General features: G+C 35.8%; 1 long non-coding RNA gene and 2 pseudogenes across 1 annotated transcript; all 3 read right to left on the reverse strand.

The window, feature by feature from the left end:
- Positions 1-1,475: 1,475 nt before the first annotated feature.
- Positions 1,476-4,414, reverse strand: LOC122149047 (annotated as a pseudogene).
- Positions 4,415-5,194: 780 nt separating this feature from the next.
- On the reverse strand, positions 5,195-7,026 carry LOC109088086. The gene is made up of 4 exons (XR_006162756.1): positions 6,972-7,026; positions 6,776-6,851; positions 6,321-6,472; positions 5,195-5,903 (listed from the first exon to the last, which is right to left on the reverse strand). It is a non-coding gene; the product is annotated as an uncharacterized LOC109088086 (long non-coding RNA).
- A 2,851-nt stretch (positions 7,027-9,877) lies between these two features.
- LOC109088084 lies at positions 9,878-13,452 on the reverse strand (annotated as a pseudogene).
- Positions 13,453-13,819: the final 367 nt, after the last annotated feature.

Raw genomic sequence — 13,819 nt, forward strand, 5'->3', positions numbered from 1 at the left:
GTTTATTATCATGGCAAGAACCTTGCTTCACGTTTGCTGACTAATATCTGTTGCTATACATTATCTGTCACCTTCATCCCCACATTACAATCTGAAATCGGAGTGCCAACAGGTGGATGATTAATAACGCTTGTTGTATTGCTTTTCTTTTCTTTTTTCTTTTTTCAGGAGTGTTATCTAACACTCTATTAGTTTTTTTTTTGTAGACTAGGCATTACTAAGCAGGAATTTATGTATGTTAGACGCATGGGAACTAAATGTGCATTCTCTCAGACCCCATTGTGATACAAGAACTACTGAAATTGTACGGTTACTGAGTCGATACAGATACATTGTCATATTCATTGTAATTTTATATATAGGTTTAAATATTGTTTATATATTGGTTAATAATAGAATTCACATAGGCGAGTATGGTTTTTGCTCAAGCGTGCCGTTTGAGGATCTGAAGGGGTGTGGGGGCTACGCGCCGGATACTTCCTATCACTACCTCACCGAGTGAGGTTGTCTCCACCATCTGCTGATCGCCTTGAAATCACAGAAAAGTTTTCCGACGGGGAGCAAAACGGACAAAGAAAGGTACGAGGTCATCATTCTCGCGAGTGACTCCCAAACGGACCCTCTTTCCCGTGTGAGAGAGACAGCAAGTGGGGAGAGACTTTGTTGTAAATAAGCTTTTTTCATTATTCTTATATTTTAAGAAAAGCTTATAGCTCCCAAATGCTGCATGTGTTGGATCAAAATACAGTAAAAAACAGTAATATTGTGAAATATGATTAGAATTTACTCATTAAGAATTAAGGATTCACTTACTTCAGCCTCAGTGTCACATGATCCTTCCGCAAGGAATAATGATTTGGTGCTCAAGGAAACATTCTTGTTATGATCAGTGTTGAAAACAATTGTGGCTTGCTTAATACTTTTGTGGAAAACTGCTATACATTTTTTTATAAAGGGGGGGGGGGAATTCTTGAATGCATAGAGCTTGCTATTTTTTAAATAGAACCTTTTATGTAAGGACAATGTAAAAAAGTCTTTACTGTCACTTTTGAACAATTGAAGGGCTCTTGCTGAATAAAAGTTTTTTTTTTTCAATCTTGCTGACCCCAAAGACTTTTGATTTGAACGGGTAGTGTAAATAATTTAATTTAATAAAATTCTCTTTTTGTACTTCTGTTGTTACATTACCTGCAGAAAAGGGCTCATGATGCTCCCGCCTCACAAACTGCCCTCTTTGTCAAAAGTTGCCAAGGACTTGAAAACTGTAGGGTGTCTCCCATTATTCTCATCCAAAGAGAACAGAGTGCCAGTATGGTAAAATTGCTGTACCCTGGTTGAAATTGTGACCACAATTACACATGATTCCTTTTGGGACACTTTTGTAAATCAGTCAATGAATCACTTTTGGAAGTGATTTAATTTTAAAATAGGAAATATTGCTGAATTGACTGTAGCTGAATATAAATAACCGAGTTTCACCCACCTTTGGGATGCAGCACTCTCCCAAGGGGTGTGTCATTGTCAGCCACCCGCAAGCAATTCATTGGTACAATTTTCTACGAATCTTCAGGATCTCATGGATGACCAGCTCAGTGTAGGGCATTCGGCTTGTCGGCTATTCTCGGCTCCTTTGAGGCGTCCAGTCCCACTCTGTCTATCTCCTCCTGAAACTTTTTCTACAATTAGTACACCATATATTAAAAAATCAGTTATGTATGAGTTACTACTTATGTGCTTAGTTTGTTTAAAGAATGTATTTTCCACCTTGTAATTCTGGGTAAGTGATGAGGTATATGAGACCCCAACATAATGCGGTGGATGTAGTTTCAGTCCCAGCCAGAAACAGGTCTAGAACACATGGAACGATGTTCGCCCATCTTCATCAAAACCATCTGTTGTTTCATGTGGCTTCCTGGTCAGGGATGGAAGAAGAAGTCAAATAATTTGCGTATTCCTACGAAATACATGCAAGTTAAAGAGGCTAGTTTGAGTTCTCCTGTCATTTTCATAGCTGTATTACCTCATCATCTCAATTAGGAAGCTGTCGATTATTGTCCCGAGGCTCTGAGGGATCCAGTTCGGCCTTGTGTTTGACAACAACCCACCCCCCCCCTTCTCTTTAACGAAGTCTTGCCAATAATTTGTAGTTATGAACGAATATGTCATTGTGTGGCCCAGGAAGATGCTTCATAATGACTGGAAAGGCTTCATAGAGCTGAAAGTAAAACATTTTCATTCACTCATGTGTCTGTACTAGTGCTGCATGACCAGAATTTTTTATGAATAGATATTTGAAGGAATAGCTCACCCGAAAATTAAAACTGGCTCAAGATTTACCCAATCTCAGGTCATCCAAGATGTAAATGAGTTTGTTTCTTCTTCAGAACAGAGTTTTGAAACTAGATATCAGTTGATCACCAATGAATCCTTCTAATGGAAACCCATTTCACTGCAGAGGAGCCATTGGGGAGCACATGATAATATAATGCTAAATTTCTCCAAAATCTGTTCTGATGAAGAAACAAACTCATCATGGCCTGAGGGTGAGCACATTTTCATTTATTAGGTTATTCATTTTAAATTTCACAAAGACAGTCTTGTTGTTTAAGGCCTTTGTGGTCACTTTATCCTAAAAAAGTAATCATTTCTCAGTGTTTATTCAAAATAATAAAGTAGAGTTCCCAGCCAACTGACTACTGTATTACATAAAGGACAATTAGCAGAAAGAAAAATAATTTATTTACCTGGCCCCAAACGGACCCCTCTAATTGAATGCTTTTAGATATGTATTTTAGCATTGTCCTGAATTGGTGGTTTGCATAATCAATCTCTGGCCGAACACCATTTTGACAGATGATATTGGAAACAGCATTGTTGAACAGGATTGTCGGGTCAAAAACACCTCCTGAGAAGGACAAAACTAAATGAGTCCTGTTAGTTTACCTTAAATTGATTCTGATACATGCAAAGTATTGTGTACCTTTCTGTTTGTCAATCTCATCAAGCAAGAAGCGGCTCTCTTCACAGATGGCCAGCTCCACTGTTTTCTTTCCCAACCCTAAGTTCCTCAGTGTTGACAAGGCAAAACGTCGTTGCTTCTTCCAACATTTCACCATTACTGAAGAAGAGTCCAGCTGTCCGGACACAAATAATCAGTATATAATTGTGTTCCATAGGATACTGAAAGTTTAGGACCTGAAAATTAGTGAAGGTATTTATGTAAACTTCAGAAGATGATGATCGTCAGTTCCTGCAAGTTGATATAAATATTATAATCAGTGGTGTTAATTTTTTCTATTCATTTTATGTACATTTTTTGCAACCCCTTTTACCAAGCTTGTGGACAGTTTGTGACCATTAAAAATAGAAATATTTGCAGAAATATTTTAGAAATAAATAACAGATCCAAATGACGTAACTATTTGGGTTTCACAATTTAAAGGAATGTTAATGTTTTGTAAATAAAGGGGCTATAGTTCTCCAGATTCACAATGAACAATACTGTTTTTTCCTGAACTCTTTGTGATAGGTCATTATATACCATCTGACCTACCATTGCCTGAGTAGACTCGCCATTGCACTGGACTGTAGGGCCGATTCCGCAAAGTTTTCAGCTTGAGTCACCAGGGCCTCCTTCACCAGTTTATAACCAGGTGATGAAGACCACTTTGTCTCTTCCTAATCGCAGACTGAATATATTGTTGTAGGCATGGCCTAGCTGTGAGGACAACAACATTGCAGAAGCTTGAAGCATGTGACTGGAACTAATGCAAATCATTGGGTTCATAAAATATTTTTTTGTCAGCAAACTGCAAGCATGATCTAAGTAAAACTGATAAACACTATATCACGTAATCTCTTATCTAATTTTTTATTTATTTTAATAAACAGTGTCCTGTCCTATCAACCCAGAAGTGTCAATATTGTCTGCTCACCTTTGTCAGATATACATGCGGCTCCTTTGAGTCAATGTTGAAGACATTTCCTAGAAGCGGAAGAGAGAAAGGGCTGCGTGGGTAATTCGGTGGGTTTCTGTTCTTCACATAGTCTGCAACCAGAGAAATGCCACTACGAAGAGCAGTAGTCCTCTAAAATCAAGAATCTCGAGAATTGAGGTTAGCACCATGACAGGCGAAGAAGGAAAATGTGAGGTTTGCAGAGTGTATGTTGAACATGCAGCCTTTGTCCATCTGTTCAGCTTGCCACTCCCCTCATACTTCTCTCAATAGATGTAATGTTTTTAACAGAAAATGGACTCGGTGTTACATAAGTTCTTGATGGATTAGATTACTCTTGTTGTGCGAGAGATTTCTGAGTGTCAAATGTATGTCGGCTAACATGTTCATTAATTTTAATGGGGAGACTTCCTCAGATTGAGTTATTATCTGCAGCATGATTGAGACAAGCAGTGAGGTGAGGTTAATTTTTTTAACCATGCTTGACTTTTGCCATAATGTTAATGATTGAATCCCTCCCCACTCTTGCACATTCATTCAGTTCTATATTTGCTCTTTGACTTGCAGTGTAAATAGGACACAAAAGATGTCAGTGCAAAAACACATGATCCTGATATGTCCAAAACACTTTCCATACAAAGCTGTCACTGGGGCAGTACCCAAAGCCATAAAAGATAAAAGGTACATTTTTGTACATTATACCTCTTAATGGCACACATTGGTACCTTAAATATACATATTAGCACTTTAAAAGTGTATATTAGGTACTACCTCATTTGTACCTTTTTTCTGAGTGTAGATTGAATTCATGTTTTATGGCTTTCAAATCAATAAATAAGGTGCACAAATGGTCACTCATGGAAAGGTTACATGTGATGGTTTGAAAATGAGATGTAAAATTGCAAAATCACAAAGATACATGACTCTGTACATGAATTCTTCAATACAGGCAGGTTAAAGGTAAGTAATAAAATGACAGAAAAACAACTGTGTGTGTAAAGATGTTTAATGTTTTTTAAAGAAGTATCTTATCCTCACATAAGACATTAATTTGACATTTATTTGGTCAAAAACACAGTAAACATATCAGTTACCGTAATATAATTATATTAACACAGCACACACACTAAGCAATCACAAAGTAGGGGGAAACACCTAGTCACCAACCATGTACATGCTGTATATATCGAAGGTGTGGCACCCTACAGAAGTAATAAGAGGCTGGCAAGCACCATCTTTTAAAAACTTATGCATAATCAATAGATGTTGTAGGAGGGAACAAAATAATGCATAAAGAGCTAAACAGAGGTTCTGAAAAAGGTTCCCACAGTTTAACAACTGTTTTGTTTTCAGACAGAACAAATTCTTTCCTTGTGTATTCAGGAAGTAAGTGTTTAAGGCCAGAGCACATTTCCTGTGTTTATAGTACAGATCATCATCTATGTAATGGTGGGACATAATGGCAAAAAAAAAATTATTATTTATATCAAAAAGTCCCAAATAAACATAATGGAACTGCGGGTGATATTTCTTGCATAAAATTTGCTATACCCCATACACTGCATCCTCAAACAGCAGGATTTAGCATCTCGGGTGAACGCAGAGCTTGCAGAGGGGCTTGTGTGAAGCCCACCTGGCTCTCCAGACTGGAACCTCCTCACCAGGAGGAGGGCTGAAACTGAAATTCTGCAGGAGAATGGTGAGAAAGATGAACAGCTCCACGTGAGCCAGGTGCTCTCCTGGACACTGCCTTTTGCCTGTCAATGGATCTCTGCTGAATTATTTGGCTGAATTTCATATGTTTTACAGTTGTGGTTTAAAATTGACAGAAAAATTATTTGGCTACCTGAAACATTGACTCTGCGCTCATTTGTAGATGCTTCTCGAAATCAACATCATAATACTCATATTGATGGCCGAACACCAGGCTACCAATAACACTGGCCACTGCGTTGTTGACCAGAGGGTTAAATGGGTAGGTAAAAAATGACAAGGTAAAAACAATTACAGAATGATATTTATTTACTGAATATTTTAGTATAAGCCACTTCAGAAAAGTTCTTTGAAATGCTAACGGCTTGTCAAAACTGTTCTACATATTAGTGTGTTTACACCTTTCAAATAAAGGTTCCAAAAGGGGGGCTTCACAGTGATGCCTTAGAAGAACCATTTTGGCTTCCCCAAAGAACCTTGCACTGAACAGTTCTCAAAAGAACTGTTTTTATTAGATTAAAGTATATTTCAGTAATCACCATTTTGAAGTATAAAAAGACCTTCTGTCCATTTGAATCCATGGGTTCCATGTATGTTAAAGGTTCCTCGTGGAAAATAAGATTCATAAAAAAACTGCAGATGGGTTCTTACCCTGCTCTTCTTTAAATGTTCCACACAGAAAGTAGCACTCTCGTTGAATATGTTTTCTAGAGTCTTCCTCCCCTCTCCAAAGTTTTTCAGGTGACTCATAGAAAACTGCTGTTGTTTTTTTTTCCATGAGTAGCCATTGTTAAAGGACAATCCTTTTTTCCGTCAGGGGTCAGCGTCAAAGTCAAAGATAGTGAAAGAAAATTGTGTTTAGACCAGCTGTACAATCAGAGAGGATGTTTTTCTGAACTCTAAATAATTAGCATCCATAATTTCCACCTATTGAGCAAGACCACTTTGCTTATCTGCAATAAAACTATATACAGTAATCACAAATTATTCTGCTATTTTAATTCCATATACAGTAGCTGTATTATAAACAACATTTTGTGTTTCCTTTCTTTGACACATTGGTCGTTTTATTGCTATTGTTAGATTATTAATTATAGTTACTAAACCTCTGCCTTAATAAAGTGTGTCAAATAAAGTTGAAACATGGCGGTAAGTGAAGGTTTCCTCTTGAGTGATCAAATACTGCATATTAATATAAAAAATAATATCATTGTAAATAGTAAATAGTAAATTAGCAATATCTTAATGTTACATTATTATTTCAGTGTTGTAATAAATTTCCTCATAAATAAAGTTCCTCACCTGGTCCACAGTTTTAGGGTTAACATCAGTAAAGAGAACATTGGGTAGCGGCCAGCGTCCTGGTGGAAAATTTGCTGGATTTTTATGTCTCTGGTCAAATCTATATGCAGCAGCAGTAAACAAAAAAAATAAAAAAAAAATAAAAAAAAAATAAAAAAAAATAAAAAAAAACCAGCAGCTTCTAAAATCCAGCCATTCATATAAGGAATGCAAAATCATGGCTGAGTCTATGGGCAGCCAATTCCTCTGAGGTAAACCAACTTATTTTAGACAGGCTGTTATGAACAGGGTGTGTGTGTGTGTGAGAGAGAGAGTGCACAAATACTATTTATCTGAAAAAAAGAGAGTTAATGTGGGTCTCAGCATCAAGGGACCATACGAGCAGTTTGGGATCATTATGTAACCCGGTTACGTAGTCAATGTTTATAGTTCATGCCATAGTTTCCAACAAAAACAGAGCCTCAACTCAACCTCTGTGGGAACCTTCTGCATTCCACATGAATCTCTACCAGGAACAAGTCATAAATAATGACTGAATTACACAGTTGAACTACACAAGACTTAAGAGATAAGCCATTTGCATGCATGCAGAGAAGACAGCAGATAAGAACTTCTGTGCAATCGTGACAATGCAAAAGTGTTTTAGTTGGACGACATGTTTCTTAATGCATAACACTACAGAACACTACAGCTAAATAGTAATAATTTATAATATTATTAATATTATAATTACTAATATTATTAATAATTATTATAATAATTATAGACCAATATCAAATATTCAAATATGTTGATCATAACATACTTCTACAGAGACTGGGAAAACTGGGTCAGGCTTTCTGGGATGGTACTCAAATGGTTCAGGTCATACTTAGAAGGGAGAGGTTATTATGTGAGTGCAGGAGATCATAAGTCTAAGTGGACGTCCATGACATGCGGAGTCCCACAAGGCTCAATTCTTGCACCGCTCTTGTTTAGCCTGTATATGCTCCCACTAAGTCAAATAATGAGAAAGAACCAATTGCCTATCACAGCTATGCTTATGATACCTAGATTTACCTAGCCTTATCGCCAAATGACTACAGCCCCATTGACTCCCTCTGCCAATGCACTGTTGAAATTAACAGTTGGATGTGCCAGAACTTTCTTCAGTTGAACAAGGAAAAAACTGAAGTCATTGCTTTTGGAAATAAAGTTGTAGTTCTCAAGTTAAATGCATACCTTGACTCTAGGTGTCTAACAACCAAAAATCAAGGTCAGGAATCTTGGTGTGATTTTGGAGACAGACCTTAGTTTCAGTAGTCATGTCAAAGCAGTAACGAAATCAGCATACTATCATCTCAAAAACATTACAAGAATTAGATGTTTTGTTTCCAGTCAAGACTTGGAGAAACTTGGAGAAATGGACTATTGCAATGGTCTCCTCACTGGCCTTCACAAGAAGACCATTGGACAGCTGCAGCTCATCCAGAACACTGCTGCCAGAATTCTGACTAGAACCAGAAAATCTGAGCATATCACACCAGTCCTCAGGTCCTTACACTGGCTTCCAGTTACATTTAGGATTGATTTTAAAGGACTTTTACTCGTTTATAAATCACTCAGTGACCTAGGACCGAAATACATTGCAGATATGTTCACTGAATATAAACTAAACAGACGAACTCAGATCATTAGGATCGAGTCGATTAGAAATACCAAGGGTTTACACAAAACAAGAGAGTCCATTTTTAGTTATTATGCCGCCCACAGTTGGAATCAGCTTCCAGAAGAGATCAGATGTGCTAAAACATTAGCCACTTTTAAATCTAGACTCAAAACTCATATGTTTAGCTGTGCATTTATTGAATGTGCACTGTGCAATGTCCAAAACGATTGTACTGTATTTTATTAATTGCACTGTATTTTATGCACCTTGAAATGATTAAATTCATTTTAAATCAATTTTTAAATAATTTTCAAAGTTTTTAAATTCCTTGTTTTATTTTGTGATTATTTTATTACAGTTTTTTATGATTATTTTACTTTCATGTAAAGCACTTTGAATTACCATTGTGTACGAAATGTGCTATATAAATAAACTTGCCTTGCCTTGCCTTGCCTTGCCTTGCCTTAAAACATGATATGAATGTGTGTAATTTACCATACGAATGTTCTTGCTTCCACAGGGCCTTTGTTCCTGAATGAATAAGTAGTCAAGAAGGTTGGGGAGGTAATAAGACACCCTTGTTTTGCTCTCTTCCTCTTATTCTCTGTAGAGATGTTGTGAAATGCCTAATGTGTGCTGCTCCTTTTTCACAGTCTGAGAGGTTTGTAAATGTAGATTTTTTTCACACTTTTTAACACTGGGTACAATTAATACACTCTTTTTTTTAAGATTGTAAATAAAGGAAAGAAAAAGTAGAAAAATACTATTTCAGTCTTTCTACTTAAACATGTTTAATTAAACGTGTTACTTGACATTTCTTTGTAATTATTTCTGAAATGTACTATCAATTCTTGAGTGGAAATTGTTTCTACACCATTTTTTTTTAATTCAGTAGAAAGTGTTGATTGAACAAACAAACTTGTTAAAAAGGGACAAATTAATGTGGACCTTCTGCACATCAGAGAGGGACATTTGTCCTAAAAGCACACACACCTAATCTAAAAAGGGAGTTTGTCCCTGCTATGTGTTGACTGTACACTCAGTGTTTCAAGCTTCAAGAGGAAGAGGCCTTTCATGGTTTTGGGGTCGCAGTAAGTTACATAATACCACATCTGTTGTTTAGCAATCAATCTGTGACATTCCTTTACTCAGTGTAGTTAAAGTAACTCAAAGAATCTTTTTATTTGAAACAATTCTAGTCATTTTTATTTTTTTGCATGAAACATAGATGTTTCATGTGACAAATTTTCAGCCCAGGTATAATTTATTACATGACAAATATGATTATTTACACATACGTAAATCATTTTGACAGTGCATTAATACATGAATCAATACATATGCATTTGTACATCAAAATGATACATTTACACTTATACAGTAAAATCAAGTGTACAACATTGGAACAATGTTGCATTTTGAAAAATGTGGAAATGAGATGCTAACATAAAAGATAATCATACAGAAACACATATCAGAAAACATACTTTGTCTAATTTTACTGACTTTGTTCTGTTCTAACGTGAGGACACACACATACGGTAGGGAGCAGGAGCATATGTGAACCATATCTCACCCACCAAACTGGGTTCCTCTCCTGGACATTTGGAGATGGTGAATTGCTGCAGCAGGGAGGTGAAAAACAGGAAGAGCACCTGACGAGCCAGCTGCTCTCCCAAACATGCTCGCTTACCTATCAGCATATGACATAAAGCAAAATTAAAAATCACATTGTGGCATTGCCAAGAGAAAATCTGGCAAGTAACTATCTACAACTATGATGACATTATATTATGTTAATTTTAGGGCTGTCAAATGATTAATCACGATTAATCACATCCAAAATAAAAGTTTTGTTTACATAATATATGTGTGTATACTGTGTATATTTATTATGTATATATAAATACACACACATGCATGTATATATTTAAGAAGAATATGTTATGTTTATATATTAAATATATTTATATATAATATAAAATATAAGAATATAAATATATAAATGTATATACCTGTAAATATTTTCTAAATATATAATTTATGTGTGTGTATTTATATATACATAATAAATATACCCTGTACACATACATATATTATGTAAACAAAACTTTTATTTTGGACGTGATTAATCGTGATTAATCATTTGACAGCCCTAGTTAGATTTTGTGGTTTTTGTTTTTTTACAGCTTTGGTGTTATTTTATTATAGTTAATTTTTTTTTTTTTGTTGTATAAAAGAATTAGATTTTTTTATTTTAAATTATTTCATTTTTTTATTTTTTATTAATTTATAAAACCAAATTGCCCTGGTAATGTGAGTGCTAGTTTTGTTCTTCTGTGTTTATTACTAGTCCACAAAAAAATCCCACACTGAGAAGTTATTTTTAAATGTTTATAAAACATTACCTGCTGAAAAGGCCAGGAACGCATCTCTCTTCCGAAACTGGCCATTTTCATTCAGGAAGTGTCCTGGGTTAAAGGTGTCTGGTGTCTCCCATTCGTTTGGATCATGCAGGACTGAAGACAGGATTGTTGAAACAGCAGTGCCCTAATAAAGAGAGAGTGAAAACTACTGATTTGTGTAGCAATCAACAATGGCTGATTGACATAAGAAATTTATGCAGATATCAGATCATTGTCTATATATTTTAAAATACATATATCTTTCAATCAAGATTAGACTAGTCTTGAATAGAATAGAATAGAATAGAATAGAATAGAATAGAATAGAATAGAATAGAATAGAACTCATACCTTAGGAATGAAGTACCCTCCTAGTGTTGTGTCTTTAACAGCTTTTTTAGGGAATCCCAGTGGAACAACATCTCCAAGTCTTTGCATCTCATGGATTACAGCATCAGTGTAGGGCATATTAACTCTGTCAGCCAAACAGGGTTGACGCGACTGTCCAATCACCCTGTCTATCTCTTCCTGGACCTTTCCTGAATGGGAAATACAAGTTAGTTGTAAAGCGGTAACAATGTGGTTACAATATGTCTATTCTTTAAAAATTACAACCAAACTCACTCTGTGTTTCTGGATATTTGATCATAAAAAGCAGACCCCAGCGTAATGTAGTAGCAGTGGTTTCTGTCCCAGCCTCAATCACATCCAGGCAAGTTATCACTAACCCTTCTATGTTAAAACCAGCCTTGGGGTCACTCTTTTTCTGTGGGGAAAAGAAAATGCTGAATTATTCAAAATTCAAATTCAAAAAGAAAATTCCACCTTTACTTACTGTACCTTTTCCATCTCAGTCAGATAGTTGTCTATTAAGTCACGAGGGTTTGAAGAGTCCCAGTCCTCTCTGTGTTTAATGATCTCTCCTCTCAGGAAATTTGTGATCTTCTTATAGTTGGAAAAAATTGTCTGGTGGGGGCCAGGTAAAAATATTCCAATAGCCAAGGACACACATTGTACAGCTGTAAAAAATGACATTATGGGTGATGAATACAGATTTTGAATTATAATTAACTCACAGGATGTTAAAATATGAAAGTAGTGTCTAAGGTTGCTATTATGAATCAGTACCTGTGCTCTAGGAGAGCCCATTAACTGAACACATTCAGTGTCAAGACGCAGGATTCTTTGGTAACATTCATCATGATACTCAAAGCGTTGACCAAATATCAAAGAAGCAACAGTATTTGAGACAGCACCGTTTAAGATGGTCAAAGGGTTGAAAGGTCCTGTTTGAGAGAAAAATGGATGTTTATTAAATTGCAAATTGGTGTCTTTCTTCTTTGCCCCTGTGAACTTAAATTCTCCTGTTAGTGAGACATTTACACCATACCCTTTTCTGTCTTAAAGGCATCACAAAGGTAGACACACTCTTGCTGGATCCTGTGCTCAATGCTTTTCTTCCCCTCTCTAAACATCCTCAAATGGAAGGCAGCAAACTTCCTATGTGACCGCCACAGGTATCCATTACTCAGTGAAATACCTATATAATGATGAAATCTGATTATCATTAATAAAACATCACCAACCCCTTTTGATAATAAAAACTGGTATTAAGCATTAAGGACATTGTGGTCAGTGTGTACTTACCAATTGCCTTAAAAACTTTGTGAAACAGAGGGACATTTGGACGCTCAACAAAAATGTCATTCTGAGTAACGAGGGCTTCCTTTACCATTTTATATCCAGATATGATGACTATTTTCTCACTGCCCACTCTTAAGCTGAACACCTTCCCATAGACTTCAGCCAACTGAAATTCAAAATATTTATTTTATTTATATCAGTCAAGTCCAGAAACAAGACAATAAATGAAATCATCTCTAAAATGGCTTTAAATTGACAAACATGCAAATTAAAACCATATGAATTTAGCTCCCACCTTAGCCATGGTCCTAAAATCCATCTTAGTGAAGACAGTTCCCAGGAATGGTACAGGCCAGGGTCCTGGCGGGAAATTGGAAGGATTCTTGTTTTTGATCATATCAACAAGGAGCAGAAAAGCTCCCACGAAAATGATCAAGCTTTTAAAATCAAAGCTGTCATATATCAAGTGCAGGATCATGGTGGTAGAGGAATAGCAGATGTCTTATTTGAGATCTGTGGTTTATAAATGATCATTGGTATAAATACTTTTGTACAGGACTGGGAGATGTAAATACTGGAGGGGAGGAGTAGAGAAACATTACATAAGGCACTCCAGATTCCATGAAGGTGGAGAACGAAACCCTATGGAAACACATTTATCAAAAGTAAAAGATTGATGATAAGCGCATAAGATATTACAAACACATGGACAACATCACAGTCTGGCCTGACATGTTGGCATCTGCACTAGAGGTTTAAAACCATGTTAATACTTTCTTTCTGCAGCTTTATTCGTACCTGTACATATAGTAACATATTTTTGGCTGATCTTTATCTTTTTCCATGCTTTCATATATAATACATTGGTACATTTTAATATGTACAATAATTGCAAGCTCATTACTGAGTTCAAGGGTGAATATGAAGAATTATTAACTTGAATCTGAGAATCACATGCATGACTAATGCAATGACATTGCATTTTTAAAACTACGTAACAGAGATATTTATTGCGACAAATGATTTGCCCAGTTGTGATTTATTTACATAAACATCAAAAGAATGCTTAGTAAATCACACACAGTATACAATTTTTATTAATACATTAGATATACATGTTTGATATATGACATACATTTGTAGATCAGAAC

This window comes from Cyprinus carpio, chromosome A20, assembly GCF_018340385.1.
Source record: "Cyprinus carpio isolate SPL01 chromosome A20, ASM1834038v1, whole genome shotgun sequence".
Classification (NCBI taxonomy): domain Eukaryota; kingdom Metazoa; phylum Chordata; class Actinopteri; order Cypriniformes; family Cyprinidae; genus Cyprinus; species Cyprinus carpio.